This window comes from Nycticebus coucang, chromosome 11 (genome assembly GCF_027406575.1).
Source record: "Nycticebus coucang isolate mNycCou1 chromosome 11, mNycCou1.pri, whole genome shotgun sequence".
Taxonomy (NCBI): Eukaryota; Metazoa; Chordata; class Mammalia; order Primates; family Lorisidae; genus Nycticebus; species Nycticebus coucang.
This window is the reverse complement of record NC_069790.1, coordinates 94,704,453-94,724,064: the sequence shown is the minus strand read 5'-3', so window position 1 is coordinate 94,724,064 and position 19,612 is coordinate 94,704,453.

Below are 19,612 nucleotides of genomic sequence, written 5' to 3'. Positions count from 1 at the left end.
CTCTCACAAAATAAGATGAATAGAACACTACCATGCTTATCAGTTATCTCAACAAATGTCAATGGCTCGAATTCCCCACTGAAGAGACATAGATTGGCTGACTGGATTAAAAAACACAAGCCATCCATTTTGCTGTCTGTAAGAAACACACCTGGCTTCAAAAGACAAATTAAAACTCCAAGTCAAGGATTGGAAGACAATTTTTCAGGCAAATGGAATTCAGAAGGAAAGAGGAGTTGCAATCTTATTTTCAGATACATGTGGATTTAAAGCAACTGAAGTCAAAAAAGACAAACATGGTCATTTATGTTGGTCAAGGGAAAAATACAACAAGAAGACATTTCAATTCTAAATATTTATGTACCCAATTTAAATGCTCCTAGATTCTTGAAACAGACCTTACTCAGTCTGAGCAATATGATATCCAATAATACTATAATGACAGGGGACTTTAACACTCCTCTTACAGAGCTGGACAGATCCTCTAAACAGAAATTAAACAAAGATATCAGAGATTTAAATGAGACCCTAGAACAACTGTGCTTGATAGAAGCATATAGAACACTCCATCCCAAAGATAAAGAATATACATTCTTCTCATCACCCCATGGAACATTCTCCAAAATTGATCATATCCTGGGACACAAAACAAATATAAACAGAATCAAAAGAATTGAAATTTTACCTTGTATCTTCTCAGACCATACGGCACTAAAAGTGGAACTCAACTCTAACAAAAACGCTAGAACCCACACAAAGGCATGGAAATTAAACAACCTTCTGTTGAATGACAGATGGGTGCAGGAAGAAATAAAATAGGCAATCATTAACTTCCTTGAGCATAAAAACAATGAAGACACAAACTACGAAAACCTGTGGGATACTGCAAAAGCAGTTTTGAGAGGAAAATTTATCACTTTGGAAGGCTACATTCGAAAAACAGAAAGAGAACGCATCAACAAACTCACAAGCCATCTTATGGAATTAGAAAAAGAAGAACAATCTAAGCCTAAACCCATTAGAAGAAAAGAAATATCCAAAATCAAATCAGAGATCAATGGAATTGAAAACAAAAGAATCATTCAGAAAATTAATGAAATGAGGAGTTGGTTTTTTGAAAAAATTAAAAAAATAGATAAACCATTGGCCAGACTAATGAGAAATAGAAAAGTAAAATCTCCAGTAACCTGAATCAGAAATGATAAAGGGGAAATAACAACTGATCCCACAGAGATACAAGAGATCATCTCTGAATACTACCAGAATCTCTATGCCCAGAAATTTGACAATGTGAAGGAAATTGACCAATATTTGGAATCATGCCCTCTCCCTAGACTTAGCCAGGAAGAAATAGAGTTCCTGAACAGACCAATTTCAAGCACTGAGATTAAAGAAACAATAAAAAAGCTTCCAACCAAAAAATGCCCTGGTCCAGATGGCTTCACACCAGGATTCTATCAAACCTTCAAGGAAGAGCTTATTCCTGTACTGCAGAAATTATTCAAAAAAATCAAGAAAGAAGGACTATTCCCCAAAATGTTCTATGAAGCAAACATCCCCCTGGTACCAAAACCAGGAAAAGACCCAATCAAAAAGGAGAATTTCAGACCAATTTTACTCATGAATATAGATGCAAAAATTCTCAACAAAATCCTAGCCAATAGATTATAGCTTATCATCAAAAAAGTCATTCATCATGATCAAGTAGGCTTCATCCCAGGGATGCAAGGCTGGTTTAACACACACAAGTCCATAAACGTTATCCACCATATTAACAGACACAAAAATAAAGATCATATGATCCCCTCAATAGATGCAGAAAAAGCATTTGATAAAATCCAGCATCCTTTTCTAATTAGAACACTGAAGAGTATAGGCATAGGTGGCACATTTCTAAAACTGATTGAAGCTATCTATGACAAACCCACAGCCAATATTTTACTGAATGGAGTAAAACTGAAAGTTTTTCCTCTTAGAACTGGAACCAGACAAGGTTGTCCTCTGCCACCTTTACTATTCAACATAGTGCTGGAAGTTCTAGCCAATACAATTAGGCAAGACAAGGAAATAAAGGGAATCCAAATGGGAGCAGAGGAGGTCAAACTCTCCCTCTTTGCTGATGACATGCTCTTATACTTAAAGAATCCCAAAGACTCAACCACAAGACTCCTAGAAGTCATCAAAAAATACAGTAATGTTTCAGGATATAAAATCAATGTCCACAAGTCAGTAACCTTTCTAACAGTCAAGATGAGAAGCTAATTAAGGACACAACTGCCAAAACAGTCAAGATGAGAAACTAATTAAGGACACAACTCCCTTCACCATAGTTTCAAAGAAAATGAAATACCTAGGAATATACCTAATGAAGGAAGTGAAGACCTCTATAAAGAAAATTATGAAATCCTCAGAAAGGAAATAGCAGAAGATATTAACAAATGGAAGAACATACCATGCTCATGGATTGGAAGAATCAACATTGTTAAAATGTCTATACTTCCCAAAGCAATCTACTTATTCAATGCCATTCCTATTAAAATACCAACATCGTACTTTCAAGATTTGGAGAAAATGATTCTGCATTTTGTATGGAACCAGAAAAAAAACCCGTATAGCTAAGGCAGGTCTTAGCAATAAAAATAAAGCTGGAGGCATCAGCATACCACATTTTAGTCTGTACTACAAAGCCATACTGGTCAAGACACCATGGTACTGGCACAAAAACAGAGACATAGACACTTGGAATAGAATAGAAAACCAGGAAATGAAACTAACATCTTACAACCACCTAATCTTTGATAAACCAAACAAGAATATAACTTGGGGGAAAGACTCTCTATTCAATAAATGGTGTTGGGAGAACTGGATATCCACATGTAAAAGACTGAAACTGGACCCACACCTTTCCCCACTCACAAAAATTGATTCAAGATAGATAAAGGACTTAAATTTAAGGCATGAAACAATAAAAATCCTCAAAGAAAGCATAGGAAAAATACTGGAAATACTGGCCTGGGGAAAGACTTCATGAAGAAGACTGCCATGTCAATTGAAACAACAACCAAAATAAACAAATGGGACTTCATTAAACTGAAAAACTTCTGTACAGCTAAGGAGACAATAACCAAAGCAAACAGACAACCTACACAATGGGAAAGGATATTTGCATATTTTGAATCATACAAAAGCTTGATGACTAGGATCTATAGAGAACTCAAATTAATCCACATGAAAAAAGCCAACAATCCCATATATCAATGGGCAAGAGACATGAATAGAGCCTTCTCTAAAGAAGACAGACGAATGGCTGAGAAACATATGAAAAAATGTTCATCATCCCTATCTATTAGAGAAATGCAAATCAAAATCAAAACCACCCTGAGATACCATCTAACCCCAGTGAGAATGGCCCACATCACAAAATCTCAAAATTGCAGATGCTGGCGTGGATGTGGAGAGAAGGGAACACTTTTACACTGCTGGTGGGACTGCAAACTAGTACAACCTTTCTGGAAGGAAGTATGGAGAAACCTCCAAGCACTCAAGCTAGACCTCCCATTTGATCCTTCAATCCCATTACTGGGCATCTACCCAGAAGGAAAAAAATCCTTTTATCATAAGGACACTTGTACTAGACTGCTTATTGCAGCTCAATTTACAATCACCAAAATGTGGAAACAGCCTAAATTCCTACCAACCTAGGAATGGATTAACAAGCTGTGGTGTATGTACACCATGGAATACTATTCAGCTGTTAAAAAAAATGGAGACTGTACATCCTTCGTATGAACCTGGATGGAAGTGGAAGACATTATTCTTAGTAAAGCATCATAAGAATGAAGAAGTATGAATCCTATGTGCTCAGTTTTGATATGAGGACAATTAATGATAATTAAGGTCATGGTGGGGATTGGGGAAGGGGAGAGCAGAGAGAGAAAGAAGGAGGGAGGGGTGGGGAAAAGAATAGCAGAGAGAGGGAAGGAGGGAGTGGGGTGGGGCCTTGGTGTGTGCCACACCTTGTGGGGGCAAGTCACGATCGCAAGAGGGACTTTACCTAAAAAATGCAATCAGTGTAACCTGACTTATTGTACCCTCAATGAATCCTTGACAGTAAAAATAAATAAATAAATAAATAAATAAATAAATAAATAAATAAAATGTCATCAGCAAGAGGGGAGGGCTCCTATCTCCCAGTCTCTGTGGAGGGTTAGGAGCCTAACTTGATAAGCACCAGTTAGCAAACATAGCTGGCCTAATCACATTGACTGAACATCCTCTCAAAGTCCTCAGCCTTGGCACTATTCTGCTGGTTCACACCAGGACTTAAAAACTCCTCTGTTTTTGTTTAGAGGTGTAGAGTTAAATTTGTCTCCACTATTGTATTATGTAGTATAATGGTCTTAACTCCTATTGCAATAATATGAAATTATTAGTAGGTCTTAATTGTCTGTTTAGCATGTTCAGTGCATCTTTTCTTTGACAGTTTGGAAAACAGCATTAAGAAACATGTCCTCCTCCTATTGGAGAATTTGGGAAGAATTAAAGATAGTGACAAGGAAAACTAAAGAAAGAAATGGTTATTAAATTCAATATTTTCTTATTTTACTTTTTTCCATTCCTGAGCTCCCTTGGCCAAGAAGCTTCTATTTTATCTTAGCCATATAGCTCATTTTGTTTATGGTTATTTCTTGTACAATATTTTGATCCTCCTGGATGCTGAGTGCTTATTCCCCCTAGCAGGAAGTCTGTAAGTTTGACTCAGGCCCTTTAGGTTTCTCCCTCTCCAAGACTACATAATGCCTGCACTTTCTATTTTCCTTAATTTGAAGTGTTGGTTAGGACAATGGCTTGCACTTATGTAGCACTACATCCTTACGTACACCACTTTATTTGATCCTTATAAAAACCTTGCAAGGTGAGACTTGGTACTGGGTTTAGATTAATGTAGATTGAAATCCTAAATCTAGTTAAGTTTGTTAACCTCTAAAAGCTTTTCTTATTTTGATTTTCTTATTTTGAAGTGAGGTTGAGTCATGAACGAAGCATGACTCAACATAGTTCAGAGGACAGTTGTGAAGATTAAATGGGATCATGCAGATAAACGGTTTGAACAATATTTGACATAATTAATGCTTGACAGATCTGAAATTATTATTATTTCACAAGGGAAAAATAACATTTAGACCTAGTAGAAGAAACGTTACCATATTGTAAAATAGGAGCTTAAAGCTATGTCACTTGATTTCAAAAACATTTTATAGACACTATTTCATCCTTCCCTCCTAAATATATGTGTTTTTCTTTTCTTTCTTCTTCTTTTTTTTTTTTTTTTTAGCTAATACCTTCATCAGGTTCTACTAATTCACAGATTAGATGTTTAGAACATATATATTTTTTAAAGTGAGTGTGTACTAGAGCATGGTAGGGAAGACGAGACTGACTATTGGCAGTTGTGAGGAAGGAAATGGAACAGAAAGACTTAACATGGGAGCCTGGCAGAGCTGGGAGACAGGTGAAGGCAACAGTGAACTGAGAGGAGGGAGGAAGGGCATCAGAGTCGGGGAACACAGAAGCTGAAGACAAAGCTCTCTTGCCATTACTTGGATTTCATTGGCCTTGATCATATGTCATTTCAAGCAATATTTGAATGGTCAGACAAAATATTATTCTTGAAGAACCACTGGAATGGGGAGGATCAGTTTTTATGAAAAGGATTAATTTAATTCATCCATGGTGGAAAGAGAGAAAATGGAGTTCCGAATGTACATTTTTCAAACAGAAGTGTCTGTGATTGAACACAGGTGTCTGTGAGTAGATGTTTCTGTGAGAATAGTCCAGACCTGGAAACTGAGCTATCTCTACAGCAGCAATGCCTGAGACCTGCTGTTGTTTTCATGTTTTGTTGTCTTTGTTCAAACCGTATGGTGTAGGAACAGCACTATTTGTAAATAAATAGAATATGATTCTAGATTCCTTCTGTGTATCTGACTTGTTTTGTCTCAGATTTATTACTATTTTGGAATAGAACAAAGGCTTGAAATAAGAAATCTTTGGACCCTTAGAGAACTCATAAAATAATTTTTCACTGGGTTTACATATTTGACATGGTTCCAAACTTTTCATGACACATAACTATACAATTGAGAGCTATTTTTCTTGGTTTTGCAAATATTTTGTTTGTGATAGCTGAAGGATGTCTGAATTGAGCATTACCAATCATGAATTCTTTATTCTTTTAAAGAAATTGATTTTTAATTTTTATGGGTACATAATAGTTGTATGCCTTCACAGGGTACATGTGATATTTTGATGTAGGTATACAAAGTGAATTGATCAAACTAGAGTAATTGAAGAATCCATCACCTCAAGCGTTTATCATTTCTTTGTGTTAGGAACACTCCAGTTCTACTTTTAGTTATTTTAAAGTATACCCTAACATATTGTTGATTATAGCCATTCCTTTTTGTGTCTGTTTTTTTCTTTTTTTTTTTTTTGAGACAGAGTTTCACACTATTGCCCCAAGCTAGAGGGCCATGTTGTCATAGCTCACAGCAACCTCAAATTCCTGGGCTCAAGCTATCCTCTTGCCTGAGCCTCCCTGTGTAGCTGGGACTACAGGTGCCCACAACCTCATCTGGCTATTTTTTTTCTACTTTTATTCTATTTTTGGTAGAGACCAGGCCTCACTTTTGTTGAGGCTGGTCTCAAACTCCTGAGCTCAAGTGATCCACTCATCTTAGTATCCCAAAGTGCTAGGATTACAGGCGCCTAGCTCTCTTTGTCTTAAATATTATTTGTTTATCTACTTATCTAACTGTATCTTTGTATCCACTAACCATCCCCACTTTATCACCTCCCTCTCTGCTACCCTTTTCAGCCACCAGTAATCATCGTTCCACCCTTTGATCTCCATGAGATCAGTCATTTTAACATTTAGCTGCCATGTATGAATGAGAACATGGGAGGCTTATCTTTCCTTCTTTACTTCGTTTATCCCTTTTTAATTCTTCCTTTGAGAATATTTTTCAAAGATTTTCTTTAATTTATTTTTTTATTACTTAACCTAGCATGGTCCTGGGTAGCTTTTGAAGAAATCAGAACAGGAAAATCCATGCTATTTTAAGGACAAAGGGAATGCTGGACAGGGTGAGGGCTAGGTCAGGCCTTCTACTTCTCAGGCACTGCCAACTCTGACTACTGAGTGGTGAAAGCTGACTTTGGCCTTGATGACCTTGCTGTTGATCCCTGATTCTCTAGCATGCTGGGAGCTGGAAGGAACCACAGGAATCATCTAGACCAGTCCATTCCTATTTTGCAGATGAGGAAACGGAGGAAGGTCACTTGTTCAATGGTACACAGTTTGTAAAAATATTAGGTCCTCATATACTTAGTAAAACATTTTATCCACAAGTGATGGCAAGGTGTCATTCAAGTTTGCCATCACCAGAGGCCAGCTGAGATCTGCAGGCCTCCCACTGGCTGACTCACTGATATCTGAAAGTCATTATTCTCTTCTGTGTGTGTGTGTGTTTTGGCAGGGGCTGGGTTTGAACCCGCCACCTCCAGCATATGGGACCAGCGCCCTACTCCTTAAGCCACAGGCGCCGCCCTGAAAATCATTATTCTCACTCATGCCATTTACATTCCCTTTTTTGCTAACCCACTAAAATCTCTCTTTCCTGTATTTTGTTCTACAGATGCCAAATGACTAATCTGATAAACTAATCTGGTGATGGAAGAAGATAAAAACACCCAAATAGGAAAAGGTTCCCTCTACACGTTATATATGTTAGCACTAGCAGAAATTTCTGAGCTGGTGGCTATTTGGTGTTTCTCTAAACCTACTTTTGAAGTGTTGTCACAGTAAACCTGACCTGAGAAAACTATACTTCCCTTCGTTATGCTTCAGGCTCTCCCTAAAGAGCTCTGGGTTCTGGGGGTTTCTTGTTTTAGTCTGACCTCTAGTCTGTGTACACTTTACTTCTCCTTTCTTAGGGGACTTTTGTAATAAAGTGTTGGAATGAACAATGGCTTTGTCTCTGAGAATCTTGAATTCCAGCATAATTATTATTCATACCTGTGTTACCTCTGAAGGTTTCCACCATGGCCGTCCTTTCCTCTGAGGTAAGGATTTTGTTTTGATTTTTTGTCAACCATAAACAACCCAGCATGTTCAAAGATGTGCTTGACTAGTTTCAGAGGTAAATGGCCTTCTAATACTGTCTGAAAGAGTTTAAGGGTTCACAGCCTGTTTGAACCAAGGTGAGATGATATCTCACTATGGTTTTGATTTGTATTTCCTAGTTAAAGTGGCTGTTATAAAAAATACTGAAAATAATAAATGCCGGTGAAGATACAATAAAAAGGGGAACACTCATATACTGTTGGGAAGAATGTGAGTTAGTATAGTCACTATAGAAGACAGTATGGAGTTTCCTCAAAACTCCATATAATCAAATATAATCTGCACATGGTCCAGCAATCTCACTGCTTGGTGTATATCCAGAAGAGAGAAAATCCATTTATTGAAGAGACGTATCTGAACTCCCATGTTTTTTGCAGCACTATTCACAATAGCTAAAAGTGTCCCTCAACAGATGAATGGATAAAGAAAATGTGATATATATCCACAATAAAATATTATTCAATCATTTGACACATTTTCATCACATTAGTTGACATAGCCCTCCTGGCATTTTCTTACTTTGCTAAGACATTTACATTCCACATTTACCAAGCCTCACATATACCCTTGTAAGATGCACCACAGGTGTGATCCTTTCAATGCCCCTCCCCCTACCCACCTCCCCACTCCCTCCCCACTCTTTCCCCCATCCCCCTATTCTTAGGTTGTAACTGGGTTATAGCTTTCATGTGAAAGTCCTAAATTAGTTTCATAGTAAAAAATCACTATACTTCCGAACTTTGCTTATCCAAAGAAAGGCAAAATACTTATTTTCATCAATACCCCAAATCTACCTAATAGGGTTACCAGATTTAGCAAATAAAAATACAAGATATCTTGTTAAATTAAAAAAAAATATACTATTCAACCAAAAATGTGAATCATGTCATTGGCAGCAACATGGATGAAACTGGAGGGCATTATGCTATATGAAATAAGCCAGGCAGAGAAACACAAATATTGCATGTTCTTTCCCATATTTGGAAGCTAAAAAATTGATCTCATGGAGGTAGTGAGTAGAATAGTGGCTACCAGAGGCTGGCAAGGCTAGTGGGAAAGGGAGAATGAAGAGGGTTGGTTAATGGGTACTAAAATAGAATTAGATGGAATAAGTTTCTGGTGTTCAATAGCACAACAGGGCAACCATAGTTAATGATAATTTATTGTATGTTTCAGAATAGCTAAGATCCAAAATGTTCTGAACACAAAGAAATGACAAATGTTTTGAGGTAATAGATATCAAAATTATCTGCACAGCATTGCATGCTTGTATCAAAGTATCACATAGTTGTCCATAAATATGTACAACTCCTATGTATTATTAAAACTAAAAATTAAATAATACATAACAAATTCTCATAGTATAATAAGGAAAATGACAACTGGCATTCATGACCAAGTACATAATACTTTGTACTTAGAAAAACACTATATTATGGGAATTTATGAAAGGCAGGAATAGCAAGATAGTTAGGAACATGGATGTTGGGGCAAGAGAATCCTGAGTTCAATCCCCAGCTGAGCTCATTGCCAAAAATGTGACTTTGGGAAAATTACTTAAACTCAGAAGTGTTCTAGTGTTTCCATCAACAAAATGGGGGATAAAATAGTATGTACTTCAGAGTTGTAAAGATTAAATTACTACATGCATATGAAGTTATAATATGCATTATGCATTCAATATTTTAATATCATATATGATATATAATTTTATGTTAAAGAAGCATTTCCTATGGTTATCTCATTTGGTTCTGGTTTTCACTCTAGTGATGCTAAAATTAATGAGGTAGGTCTGCGATGCTCAGGGTTCAAGGTTCTTCTGAGGAAAACAACATTTTCATGCCTCTTTGACTGAATTTAACCATCTGAACCATCACCAACTGTCTGTCCCTTGCTGACAATTTTTTCATGATTATGAAAAAAATCAAGTTGATAATAGAATCTTCTTTCAAGTGATCCACACATCTCAGTTGAGCACAGGGTCCTGCTTCTGCTAAAACAACTTCACTACTAAATAATTTCAATATACTTCTCCTAATCTGTAATACTTCTCTGAGGCAGGCAGTTTAAAAAATTGATTTCTCTACGTCCTAATGTTTAACTTGAATGTCCAGAAGTCCATTTTCATAGAAAGAGATAATTAACTTGATTTAATTTTCACATGACTGTCCTGGGGCAAGCTGAACTCCTAGAATAAAAACATTTGCCATTTTCCTTCCAAAGGGCAAGCTATTAGGCATTTGATTATGCTTTTTTCCTCAACCCATTCCATCACAGTCAGAATTGCTACTGGTGGCTGAGGAAAGTCTACTTGTGTGCTCCTTGGATTCAATAAAACATGTGTTCATGTGTTAGCAAAGGATCTTTGGCAAAACCTCCTGTTAAGGGAAGTTTGGCCTCCCCTGAATGCATAAGCACTGCACTAAGTGACAAGTTCAAGTTCAGGAAGAAGTATAGATTTCGTTCTTATGATTTAAGAAAATAAAACCCATAATAATTTACTAGTAAGAACTTCAGGAGTAAGATATAAACACAGTAAAATCCTATTATATTTCCCTATATAAATGGACTACGCTCTATCAAAATAAGTTCATGTTTTTCAAATTAGTCAAATATATCATTAAATCATGGGGAGAAAATAAAATTAAATTTATGTTTGAGGCTATGAAAGGCTTAGCAGGACAGCAGAATTTGGACACATGACATAATTTCTCTGAGACTAACTTTTCATTGCTGTAACAGAGATAGCTGTAACTGTCATAGGGCAGTATGTGTGTATTAAATAAAAATGGAAAGTCTCTGGGCGGTGCCTGTGGCTCAAGGGGGTAAGGCGCTGGCCCCATATGCTGGAGGTGGCAAGTTTGAACCCGGGCCCAGCCAGAAACTGCAAAAAAAAAAAAAAAATGAAAGTCTCTGACACATAGTAGGCACTCCAAAAATATTATTTATTATTAACTTTTGTTCCTAAATCATAATATATTACTGTAATTGACATGAATATTAAGAATATTTTACATAAGTGTGTTTATATTTAATAAAACTTCTTAGTATATAGTCAATAAATATACTGTACATACTACATATATGACTCATTTTTATTGGCTAGATCAATGGCAATATTTATTAGAAGCCACAGAATGAGGCTGAGGTAGGAGGATCACTTGAGCCCAGGAATTTGAGATTGTTGTGAGCTATGATGCCACGGCCCTCAACCCAGGGCAACACAGTTAGATTCTGTCTCAAAAAAAAAAAAAAAAATGGAAAAAGAAGAGAAGCCACAGAATGACAAAGACAATTTTTCATCTCAAAACTGAGGGTATAAGAAACCTGGTTACACTGATTGCATTAGTTAGGCAAAGTCCCTCTTGCAATCGTATCTTGACCCCCACCAAAGACTCACCCTCTCCCTTCACTCTCTCTGCTCTTCCTTATCTCAAAACTTTTACATTTCATAATCGTTAGTCAAATGTTTTTCAATTTATTTAGATCACAATCTCAAAATGCATTCAAAGAAAAAAGGTAGAAATTTAAGTCTATTTGTGCAAAGACTACCAATCATTGTTCTCATTTAAAATGAAAAATACCAATCACTATACACCATAGCCACAGTCTGAGAAGATGGAGAACAATTCTGTGGCTCTTCATCCTTGCCACCTGGAAGGCCTTCCAGGAAAGGAGCCTTAATATCAGTGATGGCAATGAGAAGGGAAGGAAGCTGAGGGCCTGAGGATAGTAGTGTAAACCTTTCAACGTTAGAACAAGGAACATACCTCTAGAGAAATAGCAATGGAAAGTGGAAGAGGACAAGGGAATATATAAAAAGACTACTCAGAGCATGAAGGAAAAGTGGAGGAATACTAAATTGTCTATGATTCCAAGATATTATTTCACAGAATTCAGTGAACTCATTAGCTCATTCAGTGAACTCAGTTGTCTACCCATGATGCTTCATGTGGCTAGTGAATGATGCCCCATGATCATATCAATGTACACAGCTATGATTTAATAAAAAAAAAGGAAGTTAAATATTATCTTGCATGAAGTGCAGTGTAGTGCGAGTCAGATTTCCTTGGTGATTTATTCCTAACTTTGCTTACATTGTTGGCATGTGAGAAACTGCTCTCTCAGCAGCCATGTATTTTTCTAAAAATTTCATCTCATTTTAGGAAAAAAATTAAGTATCCATTCCAAAAGCAATAAGAAAGAATAAATCTCATTTCAAGCACCTACTTTTTGCTGTGAGCTTATAGTACAATTTTTACTACCCTGGTTTTCTTTTTTCATATGAATTGAATTTTGAGTTGATGCTTTAAGATATTTGCAATAGGCACAGATCCATAGAAAGAAAAACAAAAAGAATAATATGTCAGGAGCAATTTATTTTCTTAAAATAATCCATTTTTGTATGCCACAGCTAATAGCCATCGATGCTCAGCAAATTGATAGACTGGGGCTGTATTGATAATTCTGTCCTCAAACTAACGGTTTCTAAGAATTGCTATCTTTGTCCTTAGACCCCTGGTGGCTCAGGGCAAACTTTTATTTCTAAGCATCTGCTCACCACTTACTTCATAATTATCATTCTGGATACAGCCAAAGCTGGTAGCAGTAGTTCTAAATTGCCACTTTGGACACGCATATAAATGATGAAATCTCATTTATGACTAACATGTCTGCTGAAAGGATATTTTCTGGTGTTGTTTACATCTTTTCTCTGTGTCAAAAAACAATATAATTTTTTTTTGGAATGATTAAGATAATGAGTTTTTCCTATTGTATTTCATTTTTATTTTGTTCCTTTCCAACTTGGGGAACCTTTCAGTTTGGAGGCCCAGAGGCTATTTTTTTTTCTCTTCTTCTTATCAATGACATAGGTAGGCATACAAATTATACTATCTACTGGACCATTTCTTACTTTATTAGAAATTAAAATATGCTATAAAATGAGATATTTTCCATAAGTACATGTTTAAATCTCAAGAACCATGTTATACTAACAATGCAATTTTCATTACATTTTAAAGTTTTAAATGTAAGTCCTAACAATGACAACTTTTCATTTCTTTGTGTGGCTTCTAAAGAGTTAGGGCTCAAAGGTGTCCTGGTTGAATCTATGGATTAGGCAGCTCTTCTTACTTGAAGAGTTTGGAGGGTTTGAATAATGAACACCAAACATAATGGTACTGACTGATGTCCTACAGAGAGGCATGGTGACTCCCTCCACCACAGACACTGAGAGGGACCACTTTTAGGAAGTGGTCCTCATGGCAGTAACAGTTAGCAAGGTCATAATCTATAATAATACACCCACAAACCAGGTCATCTGGTAGAAACAGGATTCAGCCCAAGACCAGCCTCTCCCATTTTCAATCCACATCAATGGATAATATATCTCAGTTGGTGGTCTATAGCAAAGTTGCCTTCGTTATAGCCACTCTAGGAAATTAATGCAGGTGTTAATGTGGAACTACGTAATTATATTCTAATGAACATGTTAGGAAATATACCTTTCCATAGCCATGTTCTCTGAATTGTTCCTTGAGAATGTATTTCTATACTTTAGATTAGAAAGACCAAATTAATAAACATTTATAGCTCACATTCCAGTTTTACAAACTATTTTCAAAAGGGGTTGTAGTCATTTATCCTAAAATAGCATAGATAGAAATAAAGTCCTGTTTTCCTCAGAACCTTGCCAGCATGGGAAGCAATAGTTTTTGTTTGTATGTGTGTTTGTTTATAAACAGGACTGTAAGTAGCAAACTTACAGCAAAGCATTATAAGCATTACTATAGGAAAGGTGGATGGTCTGTAGCATTGTTAGAAAAAATGTGGGGAAAATGGAGGCAGGAATCACTGTAGAAGGGAGTGTTATTTTGCCCTTTAGGTCTTTGGGCAAAAACATGCATATCTGGGGTGACGCCTGTGGCTCACAGGAGTAGGGTGCCGGCCCCATATGCTGGAGGTGGCGGGTTCAAACCCAGCCCCGGCCAAAAACTGCAAACAAAACAAAACAAAACAAAAACATACGTATCAGCATAGTTCCACTACTATCAAAATTTAAACCCTGTGCATCCAATAATTTGTAGAGTTTTGTATAGTCATTAAGCATAAAATCTCCGATTTCCTTAAGTACTAAGTTCAGCAGTTGGTATCTCTGACATTTTGCTTCGATACTCCTCATTTTATTCTTATTGTGAAGGTATGTCCCCATTATTTCCAATGCACGTTTTGGTTTGTGTTTATCTTTCAATTTTTTTCAGCAATTTTTGTGAAACCATGAATAAGTCAAAAAAGTTGTTATTTTTGAATGTGAGTTCTGTCGTGGAATCAATGCAACACAGCTCAAAATATCAACAAAGTATATGAGAAGGATGTGGCTCATGAATGCACAGTATACTGATGTTTTAGAATTCTTTTCTGGTGACTTTAATATAGAAAATGTGCCACAAAGATGACTTGACCAAGGTGGATAAGGATGAGCTGAAATCTGTAGCAGAAGTGAATCCATCTGGACCTATGGGCGAACTAGCAGCAAGATTTAATGTTACTATTCCAATAATACTGGACCATTAGAAAGAAATTGGCAAGGTGAGGAAGCTGGATAGATGGGTTCCACGTGAATTAAATGAGCATCAGAAGAGACATTGTCTCAAAATTTGCCTTTCTTTGCTGTCCTGCCCTAAGGTGAACCATTGCTACACCATATTGTTACATGTGAGGAAAAATGCGTTCTTTTGGACAATCACAAGCATTTGGCACAATGATTGGATAAAGATGAAGTACCAAAACACAGTCCAAAACCAAATATTCATCCAAAAAAGCTATGATGTCTGTTTAATGGTCCAGGGCTGGTGTTGTTCACTACAGCTATGTGAAGACCCGGTCAATCAATTATAGCAGATGTCTACTGCAATCAGATGGATGAAATGATGAGGATGCGTGCATTTAATAGAGACAGGTCATTCCTCTTGCAAAACAGTGTTCCCAGTTGGCGCCTGTGGCTCAGTGGGTAAGGCGCCAGCCCCATATACTGAGGGTGGCGGGTTCAAACCCAGCCCTGACCAAACTGCAACAAAAAAATAGCCAGGCATTATGGCGGGTGCCTGTACTCCCAGCTACTCGGGATGCTGAGGCAAGAGAATTGCCTAAGCCCAAGGATTTGGAGGTTGCTGTGAGCTGTGACGGCAATCTACCAAGGGTTAATAAGTGAGACTCTGCCTCAAAAAAAAAAAAAAAAAAAAAATAGCCAGGCATTGTGGCAGACGCCTGTAGTCCCAGCTACTTGGGAGGCTGAGGCAAAAGAATCATCTGAGCCCAAGAGCTGGAGGTTGCTGTGAGCTGTGACGCTACAGCACTCTACCAAAGGTGACAAAGTAAGAATCTTTTTCTAAAAACAACAACAACAAAACAGTGTTCCCCAGAAGTCACACAAACAGTGCTGCTCAAACTAAGAAGCTGGACTTAGAAACTGTGTAATCCACTCTTTCCAATGGACCTCACACCAACTGACCACCACCTCTTCCAAGTTTTGGACTGCTCCATGCAATGAAAAGTATTAAATTCTCAACAAGCTGTGGAAAACGCCTCTTATAATTACATTGCCACTTGCTCTCCAGGCATCTTTGCTGCTGACATAAAGAAGCTTCCATTAAGATGGCAAAGCTACGTTGATAGTTTCGGCACACACTTTGATTAATTTTACTGCTTCTTGTTTGAGATATAATAAACTAAACTTTTGATTCAAAATGGACATTTCACATTTAATGTCCTAATATTTTAGTAGAAAGGATTTTTAAATATACCTTTCTCATGTAAATCGAATTCTTTCCATTTTTTTCACTGGGTCTTCAGTAAAAAGCCAACCACTTTTCTATTTTTGGTAGGTTCGTATACACAGCAAGTACAGTGTTCCTGTTTCAACTCTATTTTGAGATATTTTTTCAAAGGAAGCTTTTTTAAAAGAAAAGTTTTGTCTGCTGAAGTAAGTGATTTATCAGGTAGGCAAAAGAGCAGAGAAATTCCTTACACTAAATTCCCAAACATTCAAAGTTCTAGTGTGCCTTTGAAGTTTAGCTCTTATTTTAGATAGAGCCTGAAACCAAAATAAATAAATAAATACTATATAATTACTTGCTTTTCTATTTCTATCTTTTTTTTTTTTTTGCAGTTTTTGGCCGGAGGCCAGGTTTGAACCTGCCACCTCTGGCATATGGGGCTGGCACTCTACTCACTGAGCCACAGGCTCTGCCCAGCATTTCTATCTCTATAGTTCAAATAGTAATATACTTTAAAGAGCCATGTTGGAAATTCATGTTTAGATTCTATCGTTACCTATAGATAAGTATTCAAATTGTTGAGATACACTCATTAAAAATTCCTATTTGATAATATTTACATACATATATCTATGTATACACATAAATGTGTGTTTATATATGTGTGTGTATATACATATATCCCACAGTTTTATTTCCATCACTATACTTGATACAGATAAAATACTTTAAATAAAATATATCAAAGAGTAGGGACCAATATGCAGATTAGCCTCTATAAGGGGTGTAAAACCAGCTAACAAACTAGTAACCTTTATGTAAAAAGGCTACAACTATAGCAAAACAGCATCTATATCCCGACTAAGATATGCATAATGGATTTCACTGCAAAAAATGGTCTTTTAATGGCCATTATTGCTTTAAAAATCTATCTTTGAGACTGGTAAATTGCAAATGTTTTTTACTTCTTTACCGAAAGTCATAAAGACTTTGATACAGGGTTTATTGAATATTAAGATCCAAAGGATATTAATATGAAGAGTAATTATTGGAAAACCTAGAGAATATTTAACAGAATATTATCTTCGAAAATGGTAATGGTAACAAGGCATGGTCATGTCAGTTTGTCCCTAATGATCCATGTTAAGAATGAATGGGAAAAGGGGGGGGGAGGGGAGGGAAGGGGAGAATGGGCGGAGGGAGGGTGATTGGTGGGACCTGTGGTGCATCTTACAAGGGTACATGTGAAACTTAGTGAATGTAGAATATAATTGTCTTAACGCAATAACTAAGAAAATGCCAGGAAGGCTATGTTAACCAGTGTGATGAAATTGTGTCAAACTGTTTATAAAACTAATGTATGGTCCCCATGATCGCATTAATGTACACAGCTATGATTTAATATTAATAAAAAAATAAAACCAGAGAAGGGGGGAAAAGTGGGAAAGGAATAGAAAATAAATATGACAGACACACACACACACACAAAGAATGAATGAGGAGAATGCAATGTGGCTTGGAAATAAGAAATAACATCAACAGCAAAGGTACTCAAATGTATTTCTTATTTCATTGATAATAAGACATAAATAGCCAATAGTTTGCTTGTAAGTGGCCATGTTTTCGTTTCTTGACTCTTAGCATGTTTCTTGGCTGTGCTTAGGAATAAATAAAAGTCTTCAGAGGTAAGAAGAGAAAGCATTCATGTGCATGTCAACATTCTGAAAATCAAAATATGAAAAGGTGCAAGGAACCCTCAATGCAAATCAGAAAGTTATTAATTTTGAGAATATTAGAAAATAGGAGGTGAGCTAATAGAATTGACATCAGAAAGAACTGTGAAATCAGGAAATATGTCCTTGGATCCTTTACTCCGTCTCCTGGCCATATATACTCACGCTTCCTCCACTAAACGAGCAGAGCCCCACCTGCCAACATTTTTAAAGTCTCCTTTCTATGTTCTACCATCTTTCCAAGCCTCTCCAGTAGACAATCTGCTGAATTACTCTGTGTTAATGACAGCAAAATATCTAAGCATTGCATGTGTGCAAAAGAATAAAATATCTAAGAATCACATATGAATATAAAAATTATCTCAGCACCTAGGCTTCCGTCCAAGTATCAAGTATGACGGTCACAGTGTTCTCACTAGATTCTTCAGTAGACAGGGATTATGGATAGATTGAAAGGACAAAAGTTTAGGACCTTTTTTGGGGAAAGATGTCTAACATGAGGTATGGATCTGAGATATTCCTTGAATCACACTGCAAATACATGTGGTAATTTTACATGTGGTAAAAGATAAGAATTCTCTGAAAGGTAAGGAGGAACAATTTACCAGGAATTTTGTTTTTTTCATCTCTTTAAATCAATGCTTAATTTTTTTATTTGATGCTCTCATACAGAAATATTTCTTCTCTATTCTCTCTAAAAACATTATGACCTCAAATATGTAATCTGTAATAATAACTGCACACACACCCACACTCAAATGTAGGTTGACTAATAAAAGACAAGCTTTGAAGTTTCAAGATGGTAATAAAAACTTCCATTCATTTTCAATTTTGCTGGAGCTGAGAAGACCAAAGCTGTATACAAATAAATCATCTTTTAAAAGTTTGTTTCATTTATCATATTTGATGCCCTTAAAAACTTGGAATTTGACAATTTCAGAGATGATGTGCTTGACTCATGTCTTTAAACTAACTCAATAAAGTTACTAATATGACAGCTCTTCTGTTGAAGAACATTAATTTCTTCCACGAAATATATTAATGAATACTTGCAATCATTGCCCAAAGCCCAAGCACAAACATTTCTTTCTGACAACACAGTGACTGCTCTTATTAAATAAACATTTATTCAGCTTCAAACATGATGAAGTGCAAGACCTAAGGATACTGTCTGCTCTTTACCTCCTTTGACTTTAAGATCATTATTCTACTAAGCCTCTCAGTAAAACTTGCACAGGAAACATGAGAACAAGAGAGATACTCCTTAGAAAGCAATTACCTGAACTCTGATAACCTTCCTCCTTTCCTAAAAGACAGAATGAAGGTAAAATTTGCATGCCTCCTTAATGCCTCACTCATCTTTGATAACAAGTGCAAAATGCTTATGAATAAAACCATTAAATTATGGCACATCTAGATTCTTGCTGCCTGCTATTTATTTCAAAGACAACCTAACAGACAGAAACAGATGAATTTGGTTTATTGGCTTTTGCTTTTAATAACTCCCTTTTAATTTTTACTTGTTACAGACTTTGGTTTAATTTAGTACCTGGAGCAGATGCTGTAGTGTGCTGTCCCAGTTACCCTTTCCGGAATGAAGCCTGAAAGATTTGTCATCTCTAAGTTAAAGATCTCTGTCTCTCTGGGAAATCCCCTTAGCCGAAAAATAGCCACCCCGTGGAAAGCCTTTCCCTGGGCTCAGCCTCCATCAGGTGCCTGGTTGACTTACCTAGGTCGGAGCATAAACATCCAACCTCCTTACCTAAAGGTGGGACAACTCTGAGGGGGCATCCCTCCTCCAGAGTACCCACCTTTGTTGTGACTTCATCAAGTTTAAACTGTTCCACTGTCCAGCCCCACTCCCCACATTCTACCACCAAGTTTGCCAGTAAACTTCCCGCATGTGCATGTCTGTT